Source organism: Kogia breviceps, chromosome 12 (assembly GCF_026419965.1).
Source record: "Kogia breviceps isolate mKogBre1 chromosome 12, mKogBre1 haplotype 1, whole genome shotgun sequence".
In the NCBI taxonomy this organism is placed as follows: Eukaryota; Metazoa; Chordata; class Mammalia; order Artiodactyla; family Physeteridae; genus Kogia; species Kogia breviceps.
This window is the reverse complement of record NC_081321.1, coordinates 92852079-92872310: the sequence shown is the minus strand read 5'-3', so window position 1 is coordinate 92872310 and position 20232 is coordinate 92852079. Positions and strand designations below refer to the sequence as shown.

Here is a 20232-nt window from a genome sequence, read left to right as displayed (position 1 = left end):
GCTGTGCACTACTTGAGGACAGGCACTGGCGCACAAGGCCCCATAAAAGTGATTGAGATGCATAGGGCTTGTCCCAGGCAGGGCTTCAACGGGTAGGTTTGCGGGTCCCAGGAGCCGAGAAGGCGCCTGTTTCTTCCTGCATGTGACATGAGCCAAATCTCCTCACCAGGTAGGTGCTTGTGTGCCCAAGTGTGTGTGTGTTGGGTGGGGGTGAAGGTATAAGCCCCGGATGTCAGAGCTTCTTTCCGCATCTCCCACCTCTGTGTGTGTTTACGTGGGGGGCGGTGGCCAGAGAGAGGCTAGGGCTCAAAGGTCTTAGGAAGCGTCTCTGGGCTGCAGCGGAGACCAGTGTACCCCTGGGCATATTCCGTGAGGGGTGGGGAAAGGTAGTGAGCGCCAGCCCAGAGCCCTAGCCCAAGGGTAGAGAGACCCAGAGTCTACTACTGTCTCTGCTATCAAACACGCTGTGTCACCTTGGAGGAGTCACTGCGCTCACCGAGCCTCAGTTGTCTCGCCTGTAAAATGGGAACGCAGCAGCGACACTTCTCCGGTTGTCAGCGGCTGAGCACTGGATGGGCGAGCCGGACGGCTGGCGGGGATGGGGTGGGGTGGGGGATCCACCCGTCGTGGGAAGACCAGGGGGCTCGGGCGTCTTCGGGCGGGCGCTGGGGGGCGCTGCGCACCTCCGGCGGCCCGCCCCGCCGCAAGTTTGCCTCCAGCTGTTGAACGCGCCGGCGGCGGCGGGACCCGGTCCCCGCGGGGTGAGCGGGGCTGGGGGCCGGGGCGCGCCGGGGGCTCAGCCGTCCGCGGAGCCGCGGGGGCAGCTGAGGAGCCAGGCGCGGCCCCCGCCCGGCGAGCTTGTGTCTGCGAGCGTGCGTGTGTCCGTGGCGCCCTCGAGCCGGGAGAGGGGGCGGGAGGGGTCTCGCTGCGGAGAGGCCTGCGGAGGGCGAGGGCGGCGGACAGACCGCGGCCGCGGCCCCTGACGCACGCTGCGTTCCGGCCCCCTCCCGGGCGCGGGCCCCGGTGAGGCAGAGGCGCGGCGGCGGGCGGCGGGGTCTGCGCGCACACGGCGGCTCACAGACACACACCGGCCGCGCCACAGGCACACGCCACGCACCGAGCCGCGGCCGGCGCGCCAAGCCCGCCAGGCGCCGCGCGCATCGCCCCGCGCTCGCACTCGCACTAGCACTCGCCCTCGCGCGCAGGCCCCGCAGCCGCCGCGGCCGGAGGCGGCGCTCAGCCCGGAGACCCGCTGGGGCTGGAGGTGAGTGAATTCCTCCGGATCCGAGCGCTCGCGGCCGGCGGAGTCGGTGGGAGTGGGCGCTGGGACCGGAGGACACCCCCTCCGCCAGTGGGGGTGGGGCTTGGGAGGGGGACACAGCCGGGGGAGGATGAGACAGGGAAAGCCACCCCCGGCGCCTCCTGGGTCTGGGGATCCCCGTGAGACCCCCGGAGGACCACCCTATGCGGAGCGGCGTGGGGGGGGGGCGTTGGTGGTGGTGGTTGTGGGCGGAGGCGGGGTGGGAGGACGAGGAGGACGGTCGGTGAGGTGAGCAGTTTCGGGGGGTGGTGCAGAGGCTTGATGGTGGACGGTCGTGCCAGCCAGTGCCACAGCGCACCTCTCTGCCCCCATCTTTGCGAATCGGTGGCTCTCGCTCCCCTCTTTCACGGAGTGCTGCCGGGTCAAGGGATTCATCTTCGTAGCTGGTAAGGGGGGTTTGATTGGTGCGGGATGACAGCTCCAGCGGGAGGGGGCCAGGGTGGGGCTTCCCCCCTTCCCCCCTTCCCCCCTTTCCCCGCAGGAGGGCGATGGGTTTGGTAAGAGGACCGGAATTGGGGAGTGGAGGCTCCCATGGGGTGGGAACCCTTGAAAGGCTTTGCCCCTTTCTCTGGTGGCGCTGGTGTGGGGCAAGCAGGGAGGCAGCCCAGGGAAGCAGCAGAAATCGGCAGACTGCAGCTCTGGCAGGGCCAGGGCCACTGCCGGTGTGTGTGTGTGTGTGTGTGTGTGTGTGTGTGTGTGTGTGTGTGTGTGTGTGCGCGCGCTCCAACAACTGGCAGAAGAGAGGGGCAGGTGGGTGGGTGTGTTGGCTGCTGAGGCAGTGTGTGCACGTGGGGAAGGATGTGTGTGCTGTGTGTGCACACGGGGCTGTGTGCAGGAGTGGACCCCGTGCTCTGTGTCTGTACACACACACACACACACGCACACACACACACACTCTGTTCGTGGCTCAGCAGGGTTTCCTCGGAGTGTTTGGAGGGGAGAGTGCTGGTGTGTTTGTCTGTGTGTGCGCTCGGGGAGCTCGTGTCCAGGACAGAGGCGGCCAGGCTGTGGTGTGTCAGGCGTGCCCAAGGAGGGAGACGACAGGGGATGGTGGCACTCACCTTCTCTGGGCTCAGCTTGGGAGAAATGGAGAAACGTGGTACTTGAGGGCACTTTCTGCAGCTCTGGGCTCCCTGCTGTGTCCTGTCCACCTGGACCCCTCCCACCCCAGGGGCTGCCTCTGGAGGGCGCTTCTATCCCCTTGCTGAGACACAGGTATTGGACCGGAGTGTGTGTTTGTGTGTGTGTGTGTGTGTGTGTGTGTCTGGGCTGCGGCTGTTGGAGGAGAGAAGCTGGGGGGGAGGACGGGGGTGCTGGCAGCACCTGGAGGAATGTGGTGGAAGCTGCCGGCCCCAGGCTGCCAGATTTAGTTACTGAGGGACATTTTCACTTGGGGAGCTGCCTCACCCGGGGAGTAATTTGCATGTGTATGTGTGTGTGCCTGGCTCCTGGCTCGAACACCTGTTCTCTCAGGGCCTGTGGGCACCTGTGGGACATGTCATGTCTAGGCCATCAGCAGGGCATGGGGGCCTGCACATGTGTGTAAACGTGTGTCCTAGGAGAGGAATGTCTACGCACTTGCGTGAGCACACGCACACACACACAGGCACCGTCCATAAATGCCTGTCCTGAATGAGCTGTGTACATGGGTGGGGACCTCTTGGCCATCGGCCCCTGGGCAGGAAGAAATAGGAGTAGTTGAAGGGGGTATCAGGGAGCAGTGTGTGTGTGTGTGTGTGTGTGTGTGTGTGTGTTTATGTGTGTGACGTCAGTGAGAGCCTCTGGGTGTGACATCAGCTCCAGGTTGCCGGTGACGTCACTGGAACAGCAGTGTGAGGGGTCACCCCCAAGGACCGGGTGATGTCAGTGGGAGGGGGAGGGAGGTGTCCCGGTGAGGTTCACATCCCCTGTGTTGTGAGGGGTGAGGAGGGGAGAGGGATGGAGCCTTGGGGTGAGCAGTCCCTCCCAAGAGGTCCCATTTCCTGAGTGGATGTGGGACCCCTTTCCGTAAGGCCTGCCCCCCTAACAGCACCTCTCTGCTGCCTACCCCCCGACCCATGGTGTCCCCCCTCCCTCTCCCCTGCCTGGACCCCGCCAGTTCCTGTTCTCCACCCCATCCCAGCGGGGTCACACAGACCCTTGGGCGACTGTGTTCTGGTGAGTGAATGTATGTGTAAGTGCAGGTGACAACAGAAAACGGCCACAGCGAGGGAGCCAGAGACCTTAGGTTCGGATCCCATGTTGCCTCTCTGTGTTTTGTGCTTTAGGCATTCCCGTCACCTCTCTGGGCCTCAGTTTCTTGTCTATCACCTGGAAAGTGGTTAGGGAGGCGAGGGGGGGATTACAGGAGATAGTGGGCTTCCGGGGGGCCAGATGCCCAGCACAGGATAGAAGGTCCGTCCACGTGAGCCCCATCCCCTAGCCTCCTGTCCCCCAGCCCAGAGAGGCTGCTCCCCTGTTTTGCTGTAAGTCTGGCTTTGTAAACAACTTTCTTTTCTCTCCTTGGAGCCTCACAGCTGTCCTGTGAGGCTGGTAGGCTGGCTATTATGTGGCCATTTGACAGATGAGCAGACTGAGGTCCAGAGGGTAAATCAAGCAAGCTGTTGTCGTTTCATTCCTTAGTGAGGACTCCCCTGCTTGGTGGGTGCGGGGAGACCCATTTGATTGGCAGGGTACTCTCATTTCACGGAGGGACAGGGAGCTCTGTGCAGTGGGGGCGAGGAGTGGGAAGTGCCAGGGTGAGGGGCCCAAGGTGGAGAGGTCAGTGGCTGCAGTACAGGCTGCCTCCTGACTCGGTCCAGTGTCTGCTTGTTCTGCGACCCCATGAGATTCCGAGATGGCCCGGCTGATAGAAATGGCTGCATCCAGCTGCTGAGCCCTCTCTAGTGAGGTCAGCCAGGGGTGCTCATCGGAGGCGCTGTGCCTGCTCCCCAGTCAGGCTCCCTTGTCCCCTGATATCTGGTGGGGTGGCTGCTGTGGAAGCAGACCTCGTTCCAGTGACACCTCTGCTGTGTCCTGGCCGTGTGTGACGCGGGGATCAGCTCTCCTGTCTGTCTCCGAGGCGGTAGCTGCCTGCTTTGCGGGCTCGCTGCGTGAGCGTGAGAGGGTGGCATCCCCGTGCAGGGTCGGGAGTGCACCCATCACAGCTACTCTCACCGCTTCAGCTCCGGTGCCCCTGGGCCAGGTCCTCTCTCCTGCCACCTGCCCCCCACCAAATCTGCTACGACAGTGCGCTGTGCAGACACGACAGCCAGGAAGCAGATTGCCTTGAAGCCCAGGCCTCCTTCACAAGTCAGGCCTCTTCGGGGACAGCGTTAATAGTCCAGAAGGTTAACTCGATCCTCTGTCGCCTGCTGTCCCAGCCCAATCCCCTATCAAATTAACCTTCTCCTGGCTCAGTTAGCACCTGGGGCAGAGGCGCTGCCATTAGTACTGGGGATGGAGTTGGGGGGTTGGAATGATAGAACCCCCCCCTCTTCCTCCTCCCGGCTCTGCAGACAGTCCCCAGGGAGGCCCCAGAGAGCCCCCTGAGGGCTGGCAAGCCACCTGGGCAAGCTTACATTCAGGGTGCCAAAGGAAGGGCGCTGGCTGCATGATGCTGCTGACAGCAGTAATTATAAAGATAATAATAATGATATTAGCTAATATTCATTGAGTGTGTCCTGAGAGCCAGGCCTGGTGGGAAGCTCTTTATAGGGGCACTCATTTAATCCCACAAAGCCTTCTGCAGTAGAGCTATTCTTATTCCTCATTTTCCAGATAAGAAACAGAGGTTACAGACCAGCTCAGAGCCACACAGCAGTGGAATGAGAACTGGAAGCCCCACGGGTGGACTCTTTGTATCATTAACTGTTAATTGATGAACCCCTTTGCTAGGGAACCCTGGGCATCTTGGGGTGCCCCTCTCTCTGAGGGACCTCTCGGGGCCTTGCTCTGCTTATCTGTCAATGGGGGCGGTGCGGGGAGGCAGTGGGTGTGGCTGCAGGGAGAGAGGAGCAGAAAGGCTCCTGGGTCTCAGCCCCCTCTCTGCATCCCTCCTGTGTCCCCACCCTCCATAGTGACCTGTGACGTTCCCAAAGGTAGCTCCTTGCTCCCCGGTTCTCCCACCGTGCTGGGAGTACAGTGGGTGCTCGGTAGGGGCTCCCCTCAGAGATGGAGGGGATACTGCTCCAGGATCAGTATCTTCCCCAGGCCTGAGTCTGTCGTGGCCTCAGCCGGGGTCCCCTGGCCACCTGGCCACACTCTCGCTGTCTCGCTTGTGGAAGAGCAGGGGCTCAGGGTCCAAATTCTGCCTCTTTTCATCCTTGATGTATGTCCTGAGCAAGAGAATTCACTTCCAGAAGGTTCTGTTTCCTCAGTGAAAAGCGAGGGTAGTGGTACCGAATTTCTAACTCTCCCGGGTTGGTTACATAAGAGAATGACAAGCGTGTAGCATTGTGTCTGGCACATAGTAGGTGTCAATTAGATGATTTCCCTCCCCCTTCCCATCTGTCTCCTTTATTCATTCCTGGTTCCCTGGAATGGGGCTTGGGCTGCGAGTGTGTGTGTGTGTATGTCTGTGTGTCCATCCTTCCCTCTCTTTTTAGCTTCCACTTCCATCCCCTGAAATGCATAGAAACTCTTTCTTGGTGCCAGGCTGGGGGGCCCAAGGAAGCATGAGAAGGGCCTGGGAGCTGCATACCCCACAGCTGGAGCGTGTAGAGGGGCTGGGGGTGGCAGGGCATGTCTTTGTGGGTGTGTCTATGCGTGTGTGTGCACACTGGACACCACCTCCCTCAGGGGCAAGCGGGGAGCCATTCCCAAGGGCCCAACCTCGTGTCTCAAGCCTGACTCAGTTTCCCTCCTTGGCCTCTTTCTATCTTTTCTCTTCCCTTTGGATCTTGGGGAGCCTCCCTTCCTTGCCCTTCTCATTACCTGGGGGGGGGGGTCTCCTGTCTGTCTCTCCCGCAGAGTGTCAGCTCCAAATGGGTAGAGACTAGTAGGCCCTCAAAGAATACTTATTGAACAACTTCTTTCATTTACGTGCTATGGAGGATGGGCTGATGTATTTTGTATTCAGTCCACATACACACACACACACACACACGCACAATTATAAGCATGTCTCTCCCAAGGATAACTGCTATGCCCACGACTCAGGTGGAAACCCCCAGAGATAAGCTCCTGTCCCGGGGAGACACGAGACACCTGGACCATCTGCCAGGTGCCCCGCGTGGGGCCTGCACACAGTAGGGCTTGCTTGACAGGCGGTCCCTGTTAGTCCGTGGCCTGACGGACGGGGGTGCTGGTGCTGAGCCAGCCTTGTAAGCAGGGCTGGAGGGTTTGGGACGACTTCTGCTCTGGGCGCTGTAGAGCCCCCATGGTTGCACACCTGCTACGTGCCAGGCACAGGGCAAAACACTCTCTATTATCTTGTTTGATTTTGGCTGGAGTATTGTGGAAGAGGTCCAGCCAGCCTCTGGGTAGGGACATGCCAGGTGGAGAGCATGTGAGCCGAGGTCTGGAGGTAGGAAAGCCAGGAGTGGATTTTGGGAAGATGAGTCTGGACATGGAGTTTGGGGATCAACCACACAACAACCTAAATAACCCTGAAATCTGGACTAAGAAAGCCAGCATTATCCTCTTTGCCAGAGAGTGCCAGAGGCTCTGGGTGTTTGTTAAAATGCAGATCCTCGGGCCCTGCCTGCTGAGATTTGGATTCATTACGGTGGATGTGGAGCCCAGGAACCTGCATTTTTAGTGCATTTCCAGAAGATGAATTCGCCCATGTTTGCTGGGTGGATGGCAGCTGAGGGGGCTGCCGCATATTCCCGGGGATCTTCCGGACTCCTCCCACGCAGCCTGGGAGGCAGCAGCCCGGTTTCCAGAGGAGCCTGAGCTCAAGGAAGTGAGGTGCCCTGCCTTGGGTGACACAGCAGCAAGACCGAGACCGACACTGACTAATACTAATAATCTTCGTGTTCAGTGACTGATGTTCGAAGCTCAAGGAGTCCTTCAGTAAATCCTCAGAACGACCCTCTGCATCATCCCTGTTGCACAGAGGAGAAACGGAGGCAGAGGGTGCGCTCACAGTTCAAGGCCTCACTGCTGGGAAAGGCCTGAAGTGCGGTGGGGATGAAGTGAGGCTGGAGAGGGCCTCCCTCAGCGTCTTGGACGGAGCGATGCCCTGATGCCCTCCGTCTCCCTTCATTCGGTGCGAGGGCGCGGGTGGAAATGAGCCTGCGGCTGTGCGTGTGAGCAGAGGCCAGAGGCGGGGGTGGAGGGGGGAGCAGAGAAGCCTGGAGGAAGGCGGGGAGAGCCAGGAAGGCGTCCCGGAGGAGGCGGCGACGCAGAGTCTCGTAACGGTGGCCCGAGGCTATTCATCTGGTGGGCGCTCGGGTCGCGGCAGGTCCGGGTCTGGCGGGCGGCGGGGTGCGCCCGTCCCCGGTGCGCGTCCCGGGCTGGTGCACGCGGGCGCAGCCCCCCGCTGGGCACGTGCGCGGCGGCGGGGGCGGCCGGGAGCTCGCACACAGCCTCTGCCCCGGGCCCCTCGCCTCCCACCCGCGCGGCAGCGAGGCCCCGCGGGGTCCCAGACCCGCCGGCCGCCGCTCTGCTGCGCCCCCGCCCCGCGCGGCAGGCCCGGCTGGGTTTCCGCCTTACTTCCCTGTGCTTAGAATTTGCAGCCGCATCCCCTGGCGCTCGCAGCCAATTTCACGGCCTCTGGGCTCGGCGCGGTGCTCGGGATCGTAAACTGGCCCGAGCGCGGGGGAAGGGGACGGAGAGGGCTACGGAAACGAGGACCAGCCGAGTCGTCGGCAAGGGGGTGTGTGGGTCAGGTGGGTGTGGACGGCTGGGGGGCGGGGCGCCGCCGTGAACTGCCCTGGGAGAGCTGGGGCGGGTGTGCAGGCGTGGCCATGTGTGTCCGGAGCCGTACCCACCTTTGGGAGCTAGCTTGGGGCATGTATGTGTTGGCCTGTGCGTCTTTTCAGGGACCCCTGTGCCCGTGTGTGTGTGTGTGTGTGTGTGTGTGTGTGTGTGTGTGTGTTGGGGGACCGTCTCCAGTGAATGGGTGCCGGTGCGTTTCTGTGGGTGTGTTGACATGTGTCTGTGCAGTGTCCCCAGGCGTGTTGGCCCATGTGCTGGTCTGCAAGTTGGGTCAGACACCCCTGTGTCTGGGTTCTGTGGGCAGCTGGGTACAGTGCATCTGAGTCTGTGTGCACACGTGTGTCGGAGGGAGTGTGAAATTCTGGTGTGTTGGTTGCTGTCTGGGTGTGCCCTGTGGCTGCTGGTGTGTGTGTGTGGGGGGGGTGGGGCGTATAGTGTGCAGCCTGGGGTAAGTCCCGTCCCTGCTGCCACTGGGCTCAGGGTCAAGTGAGAGCCGGGTAGCTAGGGGGAGGGTGTCCCTGCGGACCTGGACCTGGAGCAAGCTGGCTGCTTCCTCCTCCTCTGCCTCTGGGTGTGGGTGGTGGATTTGAGGTATGGCGTGATGGGGGGCGGGTTGAGGGGGTGGCGGAGAGTGTGTTTCTGTTTTGTCGCCGCCGCTGGCTGCCAGCACTCGGTGGGTATACATATGTTTGTGAATGGGGGCCGAGGTGTGAGCCCCTGCCTGCGGGGGCGGGCCAAGAGTACCATCTGGGCTGATGGGGTGCGGGGCCAGACAGAGAGAGGGGCCTCCGCGGGAAGGGGGTGAGTGTGTGTGTGTGTGCACACGTGTGCGCACAGATGGAGGGCAGATTCGGCCGAGGCACGTCAGCCTGGGAGTCTGTGTGTCTGCGCACGTGGAGGTCAGGCAGGTACGTTGCTCTAAGGGTGTGTGAGCACGTGTGGTGGGCGATGGGGCCAAGGTGGCACCCCTGGTGGCGCACAGGCGGGGGGCCCCAGAGGTCGGTGCCAGTCCTTGCAAAGTTCTGAATAAGAGGTGTGCTGGGGTGGGAGAGGGGTGCTTGTTCCCTGCAGCATAGGGGATGGGGACCAGCTGTAGGAGGGAGTGGGCCGAGAGCGGGTGTTGGGGTGACCGAGAGGAGGGCGGCAGGGTCGGAGGGGGCTGTGGGTGCCCGGCATCAGGTCAGCGTGAGGGTGTGTGTGGCCATCCCCACCTGGGAGTGTGTCTGTGACCGGGAGTGGGGTGTGGGGCTGGGACGGTGACTTGGGAGGACCATCCAGGCTGAGAGGACCAGCAGGGGGTGAAGAACGCGGGATGGGATGAGGTGGGTGGGAGTGGGGGCCCTTTAGCTCCCAGAAAATCTCTCCATCTGTTGCTTGCACCTCCTGCCCAGGGGCCATGGAGGGATTGCAAGAAGCCCTGAGGCCCCTGGCTCCTCCCCTCTCCTCTCCCGAGAACCTTGTGCGGTAGGGTGGGGAGTCCCCAACCCTCCATCTGAGTCCTGAGGCCCTTCCCTTCCCTCTCTCCTGCCCCATCCTCTTTCTGTCTCCATCTCTCTGCATCTATCTCCGTTCCTCCCCTCTCTCTGCCTCCCTCCTCTCTCTCACACTGATATTCATTTGTGGTATATTCGGTTACCATGGGAAACCTAAGAAAGAAGTGAGTGTACCCTTCAAGACTTCAGCATTTTTCCCTCCTCCCTCCCTCCTGCTGTCCCCCTCCCTCTCCTCCTCTCCCTCCCTCACTCCCTCCCTCCCCTTTCTCCCCCTCGCCTCCTCCTCGCAGAAGGAGAGGACTTGGGTGAGGAGCTGCTGCGGCCCGGAGCTGGGCCAGGACCTGAGACTCCATTGCTGCCGCCGCTGCCGAGACCAGGCCAGGGACAGAACTTCGCTGGCCGGAGGGCCCCCTCTGCCCGCAGAGATCTGGTAAGGACAGGGTGTGTGAGTGTGTGGCCGTCGTGAGCGTGGCTCACGTGACCTGGCCTTGAAAACCCATGATGTAGCCCAGCCTCTGCCTCCTGTTTGTCCCTTCCTGCCCTGCCTCGCCCCTGCCCCCAGCTGCCAGCACCCCAACTCTGCTCCCCGCTAGCTTCCCTTCCACAGGGCCTGTGAGGTAGCTGGCAGAGTGGTGGGCCTTTGGGGGGCTGGAACAGGTCCTCTGGGGAGGGCGGGGAGGCAGCCCCTGTTGGCTCAGAGACCCCACTCCTGCCCCTTTGCCCGGCTGAGAGCCTGAGCCTGGCCTGCCTGCACCCCAGCAGGGCAGGGGGCATCTGTGCCCCAGCTGGGGGTGGCGGGACCAGTCTCCAGGGGATGCCCTGGGAGAACGTGGCCTCTTCTGTCTCGGGGGGTGGGGGGGGAACCTTTCCACGTAGAGAGGGGCAGCCGGAGGGCCCGGGAGTGAGCTGGGAGCAGGGGAGGCGCGGGCAGAGTCGTTACCAGGCCTGATCCAGCGTCACTGAATCTGGGAGGAGGCAGGGAAGCAGGCTGACACTAGGAGGCCGCAGGCTGGCCTCCGGCAGGAGCTGTGCCCGCTGGGGCTGGTGGCTGCCCTGGAGAGGAGAGGCCGAGGCTGTCACTGTCACCGTGGCTGTGTTGGTGGTGGCCACGTGGAGGGAGCTGTTGTCCAGGCGGGGCGCTCAGTGACGGTGGTTGCCCGTTGCCGTGGCGAGGAAGCCGCCTCTGTGGCATTGTGGTATCCATGGAGAGAGGAGGAAACAGAGGGAGGAGGCTGGCTGTCTGGGCTTGCCGTTGGTGGTTGCTAAGGGGAGGGAGATGCCGTTTCTAAGATGTGGTGGTCCCCGTGTGGAGGGGCCGTGGCTGCCAAGGTGTTGGGGTTCCCTGGGGAAGGGCTGGTGATGATGGGTGCCCTGGAGGGGGCTTGTGTTGGGTGCTCCATGGAGGATGGGGTGGGGGGGTGATGGGGGAGGGGCTGCTGCTGTGGACTTGGTATTGCTGGCACAGGCTGAAGCAGGGGTCTTTGGTGGGGGCAGTGAGGCACACGGGGTGGGTCTGAGCTGTGTTCCCCACTTACGTTGCGCATCCTGCCCTGTCCAGGCCAGACTGGGGCCCCTGCTGCACCACTGGCATCCCTCCTCCCATGGCCTTCTGTTGCCCGTCCTTCCCTCCCACTTCGTGGCCAAGCTCTCCTGCCTCTGTTCCTTGAGTCCTCTCCCTCCTCGGGGCCCTTGGAGCATACTAGTCCCCCATCAGGACGCATGTTCCCTCCTTGTCCCCCGATGACTTCATCCCCATCCTTGGTGTTTGCTGAGCTCTGGGAAGCCTGGCACTGACGCCTGCCTTTGAGGTATCAGTTTAGGGGAAGTGACTTGCCCAAGGTCACACAGCACGCATGGGGTGGGCCTGGGATTTGACCCTGGGTGCCTGCCTCCCCAGATGTTCAACTCACCAGGTCTAACTCCTCCCCCAGGATTCCGGCCCCCCCACCCCACCCCCCACCATTCAGAGTTGTCTCTCTTCCTTCAGTCCCCAGGTATTCATTTCATTTTAGTAACAGTAGGAGGCAGCGTGGAAGAGCACAGAGTTAGGGGTTTGAATCCTGGCTCTGTCACTTACAGCTGTATGACTTTGTGCCTCAGTTACCCCTTCTGTAAAATGGAGGTGGTACACATGGCTCTCGAGGTTGCTGGCACTTGGGATAATATCTGGATGCTCTGGTTCCTGGCACCTAGTAGACTCTGAGTAAGTGGTAACCACCACCATCATCGTAATTTCTTTAAAAAATGATTTTCTGACATGTCTGGGGTGGACAAGGTGACTTCTCACCAGAAATCTGCCTCATTTTGTCCTTTCCTGTGTTCACTGAGCAGCAGAGGTATTGACCTGACCTCAAGGAAGCAGGAGGTGGGGCTTGGAGAGGAGGAGGGTCATGTAGCACCTTGGTCGTGGAGCCAGGACGGAACCAGCTGTGGCTGGCTCCCTGTCCGGTGCTCCCTGTCTGCTTGCTCCAGAGGCCTGGGTGTGCACTTTAATCATGTGGGCCTTGTCCCCCGAGCTGGGCCTGAGCCCCCAGCCTCCTGGCTTCCTCCCAAGGGCCCGGTCTTCTGCCAGCTCAGCCAGCCCTGGCTGGTGGTACCCTGGGAGTATCAGGGGAAGTCTGTTCTGTCAACCTTGGCACCACCAGGGCACAAGCCAGGCAAGGGACTGAAAAGGATATCCAAAGAGGGGCTTTTTAGGGGTTTGGGGAGTGACAAGCAGGATGTCTTTTGAGTGACAGAGATCTGAGTTCAGATCCTGCCTCTACCACTGTCTAGGTGGATGGCCCTAGGCACGTTTCTCTACCTTTCTGGACCTCAGTTTCTTTTTTCTTCTTTTTTAAAAAATAATTAAATATATATATATATATATATATATATATATATATATACACATATATATATATTTAATTATTTATTTTTTGGCTGCATTGGGTCTTAGCCGCGGCACCCGAGATTTTTCGGTGCAGCACGGGAGCTCTTCATTGCAGCGCGCAGGCTTCTCTCTAGTTGTGGCGTGCAGGGTCATTAGTTGCAGTGCGAGGGCTCTCTAATTGTGGCACACAGGCTTAGTTGCCCCGCAGCATGTGGGATCATAGTTCCCTGACCAGGGATCGAACCGGCGTCCCCTGCATTGCGAGACAGATTCTTAACCACGGGACCACCAGGGAAGTCCCTGGACCTCAGTTTCTTCATCTGTATAATGGGTATGATAAGCATCCCTACCTCACCTTGCCAATGTGAGGCAGGGGAATGAAGTTAAAGCTCTGGGCCTGGTGCCTGGGGAGGTGTTTCCTGCAGCGGCAGCTGCTCTCTCTAACCTGTCAGCCTTCTCACCTTTCTGGCTGACTTGGGTAAGAGGAGAGAGAGAGCGGTCCTGCGTGGTCCCAAATGGCAGAAGTGGGACCAACCAGGCACAGACCTCAGTTCATTACAAGAGACTTTCTAACAGAGCTGTCTTGGGATAGAGAGAAGGAGGTTCTGAGCACTCTAAGTACAGTGAGACCACAGAAGGCTGGCAGGAGCACAGAGTTTGGGATTACAAGACCCAGGTTCACGTCCTAATGTTGTTGCCCTTTATGGGCTGTGGGATCTTGGGAGCCTCAGTTTCCCCACCTGCAAAATGGGAAGAATAATGATGGAACAAGGGTTACTTTGTTTTTTAAATTTTATATATATATATATTTTTAAAGTTAGATTTTAATTTTTTAAAAAATTGACTAATTAATTTATTTTTGGCTGCCTTGGGTCTTCGTTGCTGTGCGCAGGCTTTCTCTAGTTGCGGCGAGCGGGCATACTCTTTGTTATGGTGCGTGGGCTTCTCATCGCGGTGGCTTCTCGTTGCGGAGCATGGGCTCTAGGTGTGCAGGCTTCAGCAGTTAATGGCTCGCGGGCTCTAGAGCACAGGCTCAGTGGTTGTGGCTCATGGGCTTAGCTGCTCCGTGGCATGTGGGATCTTCCCGGACCAGGGCTCAGACTCGTGTCCCCTGCATTGGCAAGCGGATTCTTAACCACTGCGCCACCAGGGAAGTCCCAAGAACAAGGGGTACTTTAAATGAATTCAGATAAGTGGAAGAGACCTAGGATTCCCTTGAATCCTCACAGCATCTCATTTTCCAGAAGAGGAAAGAAAGCAAGATGCAAGGAGCTTAAGGGGCTTGTAGCAGTTAATACCAATACCTGCTGTTTACTGATTTTCTGCTACGGGCCAGGCATTTTCCCACATGCTCCAGGTGTCATTGAATTCCCCAGCCTTTGCACTTGCTGTTCCTTCTACAGGAGTGGCTGTTCCTTCTGTGCCTGTTGCTGCTCCGCAGGCTTGTGGCATGCGTGGCTGTCTCCTGTTCTGTCTCATTGTCACCTCCTCAGGGAGGCCCTCCCTGACCACACTGTTCATTGCTTTCGTTCTTCCCTCTCTCTTTGTTTCCTTCTAGCCCCTACCACAACCTATGCTATTTTGTTTATTTGCTTGTTTATTATCCACCCTCCTACCATGAGAGCTTAGAGTATCAGCTCTGTGAAGGCAGGGGCTTTTTCCGTCTTGTTCCCTCCTCCATCCTAAGGCCTTGAATGGGGTCTGGCACATAGTAAATGCTCAATAAATATGTGGTGAAGGCGTGGGCTAACCCTGCCAGCTACCCTGGGAAGTCATCTCATCATTCCCATTTTACACATGAGGAAAGTGGCTCTACGGAAGCCTGGTAAACTGCCTGTGAACACGCAGCTGGAAGTAGGTGGCAGACCTGGCATTTGACCCCAGATTGGGCTGATTCCGGGTCAAGTGCTTTTCCTGCTGCGCTACACCGCCTTGCTGGGGAGCTTTGCATTTTAGGTTAGAGAGTTTAGGCTCTGAACACAGAGGCAGAAGCACAGAAAGGCTTTTAAGTAGGGAAGGCTCCTTCCTGAAGGAAAACCTTTTGTTAGCAGCCAGAATTGTCAAAAGAAATCATTTCAGCTGCTCATTACCTGTGTGGCCTTAGGCAAATTACTTAACCACTCTGTGTCTCAGTTTACATGTCTATAAATTGGGGATACTATCTTGGCTGATCTGGGCTGGCTTCTGGGAGGCAGTGGGCTTTGACCTTTGATTTGCAGCCTTGGCTTCAAGTCCCCCTGCCCAGGGTGGAAAGAACAGCGTCTGCTGAATCACCTTGGTCCCGGGGGCCTCACTGCCGGCCCTGAGGGATTTGAGATTTTGACTTCTGAACAGGGAACATTTTAAGTGCTTGGGACAGGCTATTTTCTGCCCTAGCAGCCGGGGCTCTCTTGTCCTACCCCACCCCCACCTCCCTTAAAGAAAGAGAGAAGATCAGAGAGGAGAGAGAAGGTTTTAATTGAGCACCTACTATGCACCAGAGCCATTCCTATTTGTATCGCATTTCACAGTCACAGCAGCCCCTGCCGACTGTAGTCGTTATGCCCATTTTACAAATGACCAGACTCAGGCTTGGGGAAATTCTCCATGGGGCACAGAGCAGGGATTTGGACCTAGGCTCGGAGGCTCCTGTCCGCTCTGTCTCAGAAGAGGGGAGAGAGTGATGGAGGTGCCCAGGATGGGTCTGCTCTGGGGTTACCCAGGGAGTGAGCTATTGGTCTCAACCCCGCCAGGATGGAGCTTAGAGTGGCCCCGATTTCAGCGGCTGGACCTTGAGGGGTTGCGGATGGGCAGACCGCTCCCACCAGCCTGGCTCCCCCCACCCCAACTGCTGGCAGCCTCACTAGCCCCGGGAATAGATCTGGCCTTGTGTGCGGTTATCCCAGTGTCTCACTCAAGACCCCATTTGTTTGGGGAGGAGAAAGGGGGGTCTGTGGTGCCCAACAGAGGTGGGATTCATGGACAGGGCTGGGGCAGGGGTAGCCTGCCTGGTACGGGCCAGGCCTGGAGGAGGGCCAGGAGGGAGTGAGAGGAGGGGGCTGGGGCGTGGCCTGGGGTCCTGCCTGGGGCAGAGTCTTGGGCCGGGGGCTGTGTGGATGGAGGTGCAGGAGGAGGGGGGGTGGGAGTCCCACTCTCATGACTCCTGGTCCGAAGGAAGGAGAGCATGTCGCTCTGTCCTGAGGGATCCCCGGGTGTTAGGGGAGGTGGGGAGAGACCGTGCCATCAGGATCCTTGTTTGAGGGAGACACAGCCCTGACTCCAGGGAGTGCCCAGTCTGAGGGGAGATAGAGCCTCGACTCCCAGGAGCCCCAGTCTGAGGGCGGAGGCACTGTGGGTGTTCTGGGCTCCATCTGCTTTCTGAGTGCAGGAGGAGAGGATGGTCCCACTGAGCGGAGTCTCCCTGAGTTCTGGGAAGCCTTCCTGGAAGAGGCAGTCCCTGAGGACTGGGAAGGGGTTAGATTCAAGGCAGCGCCTACAGGAGGGCCTGTTCTGTGTTTGGAAGCAAGGCCTGGTGGGTTAGATCCTGATTCTGAGTGGTCGTGTGCACCTGAATCTCAGTTTGCTCATCTGTGAAATGGGGTCACTGCTGGACACCTGGAGGGGATGGGATGCGATAGGCTTGGAGGGAGGAGTACCTGTAGACAGTAGGCCCACAGGGCTGTTGGGGGCTGCATGGTTAGTAAGCCCTGAGGAGTTCCAGAAGCTGACGAAAGCCCACTCCCCCACCCCCTGCCTCCATCTGGGGTCACAGCTCAACTAACCCAGCTTCAATCTTTACCGGCATAGGAGGGAGGGCAGACTCTGGGCTGAGCTGTGAGGTGGAGACAAGGGCTCCTTCTTGCCTCCAACTTGCTGTGTGACCCTGCCAAGTCCCTCACTCTCTCTGGCCCTCAAGGGTGGGGTTGGGGCCAGCCAAGGACCCCGAGCATCCTAGCAGGAGACAGACCACAGAGAGGGGTCAGCAAAGCAGAACAGGGGTACCCCAGACGATGGTGGCTCAGGGGGCCTGGAGCTAGGCAGAGCCTGGGAGAGCAAGGCGTTTCCTGCCTCTGCCAGACACTCTGGGGTGCTGGCTTGGGGACAGCAGGTCAGAGCAGAGAAACTCCTGGGGCTGTAACAGTGGTCAAGCATGTGGGCCCAGGCCTGGGGTCAACTCCTGATTATGCCCATAGCAAGTGCCTCAGTGTCCTCATCTGTAGAATGGGAATAAAAATAATACCCACCTCATAAGGTGGAAACTGTAAAGTGCTTGGCATTGCACCTGGCATACAGTGAGTGCTCAATAAATGCTGACTCTGCTTCTGGTGGTGGGAGCAGGCAGGCAGGGCTTCACGGGCATTCCAGCCACCACCTTTTAGGCTGTTGAAGACAGGCTGTGGCTTACGGAATCCCAAAGCCTGGGGTGCTGGGCCAGGAAATGTGGGGGTGTCTGCCACTGTGGCTCTTCCTACTCTCCCCAGTGCCTGCTGAACAAGATGCTGTGGAAAGAGCCAATGAATTTCGGAGTAGGCAGCGTGGGTCCTGTCCCAGCTCATTCATCCCCTTGCTGCCTGGCTCTGAGCAAATCATTTTCTGAACCTCAGCGTCTTCATCTATAAAATGGGATCAAGGGCCTTCATGAGGATTAAGTGAGAGGCTACAGGAAGGCAGCGTCCATCTGCTTCTTCTGTACAGATGCGTGTTGGTAACTACTGTCTCCTGTAACTGCCCTGCTCTTCCCCTCTCTGATTTGGTGCTGAGGTTGCTGGCAGGGAAGGGGCTTTGGAGACGGAGTTCCCAGCTTGGTTGAGATGGCAACTGACCCAGAAGCTCTGTCCTGGATTCAGGAGGGAGCTTGGGGTGGGGACTGTCTTCGGGGACCATCTGGGCCTCCAGGGCAGCTGCAGATGCTGAGGGACACGGGGAGGGTTGGGAGCTGGGCTTTTTTTAAAAAAAAATTTTATTTTTGGCTGCGTGGGGTCTTTGTTGCTGCACGCGGGCTTTCTCTAGTTGCAGTGAGCAGGGGCCACTCTTAGTTGCGGTGCACGGGCTTCTCATTGCGGTGGCTTCTCTTGTTGCGGAGCACGGGCTCTAGGCGTGCGGGCTCAGTAGTTGTGGCATGTGGGCTCAGTCGTTGTGGCACGTGGGCTCAGTAGTTGTGGCTCGCGGGCTGTAGAGCACAGGCTCAGTGGTCGTGGGCTCTAGAGCACAGGCTCAGTAGTTGTGGCGCACGGGCTTAGTTGCTCTGCGGCATGTGGGATCGTCCCAGACCAGGGATCGAACCCATGTCCCCTGTGTTGGCAGGCAGATTCTTAACCACTGTGCCACCACCAGGGAAGTCCGGGACCCGAGCTTTGACGGGAAATCAGGACCCCAGAGCACTGGAGAGTCCCAGCCAGCAGGGTCTGTGCTCACTGGCAGGCTGATGCCCAGAGAGGTCCTGGCCCAGGGTTACCCTGCCCTGACTGGCTGGGCGGAAAGTAGAATGTGTTCTGGTAGCTTCTAGCTTAGGCACTCTCACTTTCCGCTGCCCCTGGGCCAGGCTGAAGCGGCTCTGTCTGGACAGGGTCACCCAGGCCTGGGCTGAGCTTTCTTAGCTCTGCCTCCGTCTCCCTCTCTGTCCCCTCTGCCCACACTCTGGCCTGTGCCACCCCCGCAGACAGCCTGGCCCCGTCTGTTTGTGGCAGCCTTCGTGTCCCTCCCCCAACCACCCGAGGGAGGTGGATGGACTAAAGCCGGGCGTGCGTGGGTGTGAGCACCTGTGCCCGGGTGGTTTTGTGTGTTTGTTGTGTGTGGGAGGGTGTGCACCCCCTTTCTAACTAGGGGCCCGACACATGCTCTCTGTGTGTAAAATAGAGAGGGATAGGCTGCTGCCCCTTCCCTGTCGCTGAGGGCCCTTCCCCATGTTTCTGGGCACCGGCAGACACCTGTACGCCCTGTTTTCTTCCCCGTGGGATTTGCTTCACGGCCTCCACCCAGGAGGCCCTGCCTCCGCTCTCCAGGCACCTCCCCTCAGGGCACAACGGGGCCCAGCCTCGTCCACCTCGGCCTGGGGTCTCCTCGCGTGGCTGTGTCTGTGTTGCGGATGGCTGGGTTGGTCGCAGTTTTTCCACTTTCACCAGTAGCGCACGACTTCACGTCCTCACCCCTCTGACCCAGATGGGCCGCCCTGTGACAGGGGTGGGCTTGTTTGTGGGCGTCTGCTGCCGGATCTGAGTGTGGACGTCTGGGCTCCCATTGCAGCTCTGGGCTGAGGGTTTTAGGTGGGACCCCCATTCTGGATGGGATTCCTGCCTGTGGGGCTCCCTGGGGCCTGGGGAGAGGTGGGGTGTGGGGGGCCTGGGCGGGGAAGCCCCCGGCTGTCCCTGGAGCAGGGTGCCGGGGACCGGGATGGCTGTAGCAGCGCTGGGGGGCCCCGCTGCCCCGTGCCATCCCCACTTTCTGGGTCCCAGGATCAGTGGGCCTTGGGCCATTGGTGCCAAGGGGAGCTGCTTCACCAACCTGGCTGCCCAGGGCCCCTGAGTGGCACAGGAGTGCCCGATGCCTTCTGGAGCTGGGGGTGGGGGAGGGGGGGGTGAGTGACAACCACAGAAGGAGAAGGTACAGGAGGCCGGGGCGGGGTCCGGAGGCCTGGCCCCCAGCCTGCACTCTCACCCCCTGGGGCCTGAGTCTTGTCAGCCCCGGGACTTCTTCGTTCTCTCGCTTTAGGTGGAGGCACCTCGGTGCTGTCGGGAGAGACCTGGGCTCAGGGTTTGAGTGTCAGCTCTACCCTTAACCCTCTGTGGGACCCAGTTCTCAGGTGGCCCGTAGAATCGAAGGGAGTCATTTATTCCTTCTATTGAACAACATCTGTATAACACTTACCAAGTGCCAGGCACTGTTCTAAGAACTTTACAGAAATTAAATCCTCACAACAATCCAACAAAATATCATTATCCCCATTTTACAGATGGGGAAACGGAGGCGCTGAGAGGTTAAGGATCCTGCCCACAGCCACACAGCGAGTCAGTGGTGTGATCAGGGTTTGAACCTGGGCCATCGGGCTCCCTGGGCTGTCCCAGCCACCTTGCTGTGCTACATGCCTGTGGTAGTCTGTGGCGGGTGGTGCTTGGGCCGGGCCGGGGCCAGCCTGGTCCCTTGGTCTGAGCCTTGACGGTGGTCCTGGAAGGTGGTCTTGGCGCACAGTAGGTGTGGCAGCTTGGGATCAGGCCAGATTTGAGTCCCTAGCTTGTCACTTACTAAGTCACTTGACCTAGCTGAGCCTCAGTCTTCCCGTGTGTAAAACAGGGTAACAGTACCTGCCCGGCAGGACTGTTGTGAGAATTCGGTGCCATGTGGTGTGCGGGGCCCTCAGCATGTCGTGGGCAGCTGTGATGGCCCAATGGCAGGCTGAGAGGGAGGCAGCTTAAGGGGTGCCCCATGCCAGTAGAGGGCAGTGTGTGCCCCTGGGAGCCTGTGATTAGGAGAGGGTGACTCTGAAGGGATGTACTGCCAGGCCCCCTCATCACTGGGGACACCTGTCCAGCTGGTGCGTCCGCTGTGCAGCCGGGCTCGGGGCTGGGACACACACAGACACACGCACAGTGGAGAAGCAGCTGAGCAGCCTTGCGTGTGAGGGCTGGGATGAACCCTGGATACGGCCTCACCCTGCTCCCTCGTTGTTACAAGTGGGAAACTGAGGCCCGGAGTGGGGAAGGGATTTG

General features: G+C 59.6%; 1 protein-coding gene across 13 annotated transcripts in view; it reads left to right on the top strand.

Moving 5' to 3' along the window:
* The first annotated feature begins 1153 nt into the window (after nucleotides 1-1153).
* Nucleotides 1154-20232, top strand: part of ELFN2 (extracellular leucine rich repeat and fibronectin type III domain containing 2) — a 53576-nt gene continuing 34497 nt past the window's right edge. For 4 of the 13 annotated variants that reach the window (XM_067010141.1, XM_067010132.1, XM_067010137.1 and 1 more), the window contains exons 1-2: nucleotides 1154-1264; nucleotides 9969-10108. The gene's annotated coding sequence lies outside the window, so the exon portion shown is untranslated. Of the gene's footprint in view, nucleotides 1265-1571; nucleotides 1708-7101; nucleotides 7515-7921; nucleotides 8137-8990; nucleotides 9094-9968; nucleotides 10109-20232 lie in introns of those variants that run through there. The other 9 variants (XM_059082279.2, XM_067010139.1, XM_067010144.1 and 6 more) reach the window with 7 other exon arrangements.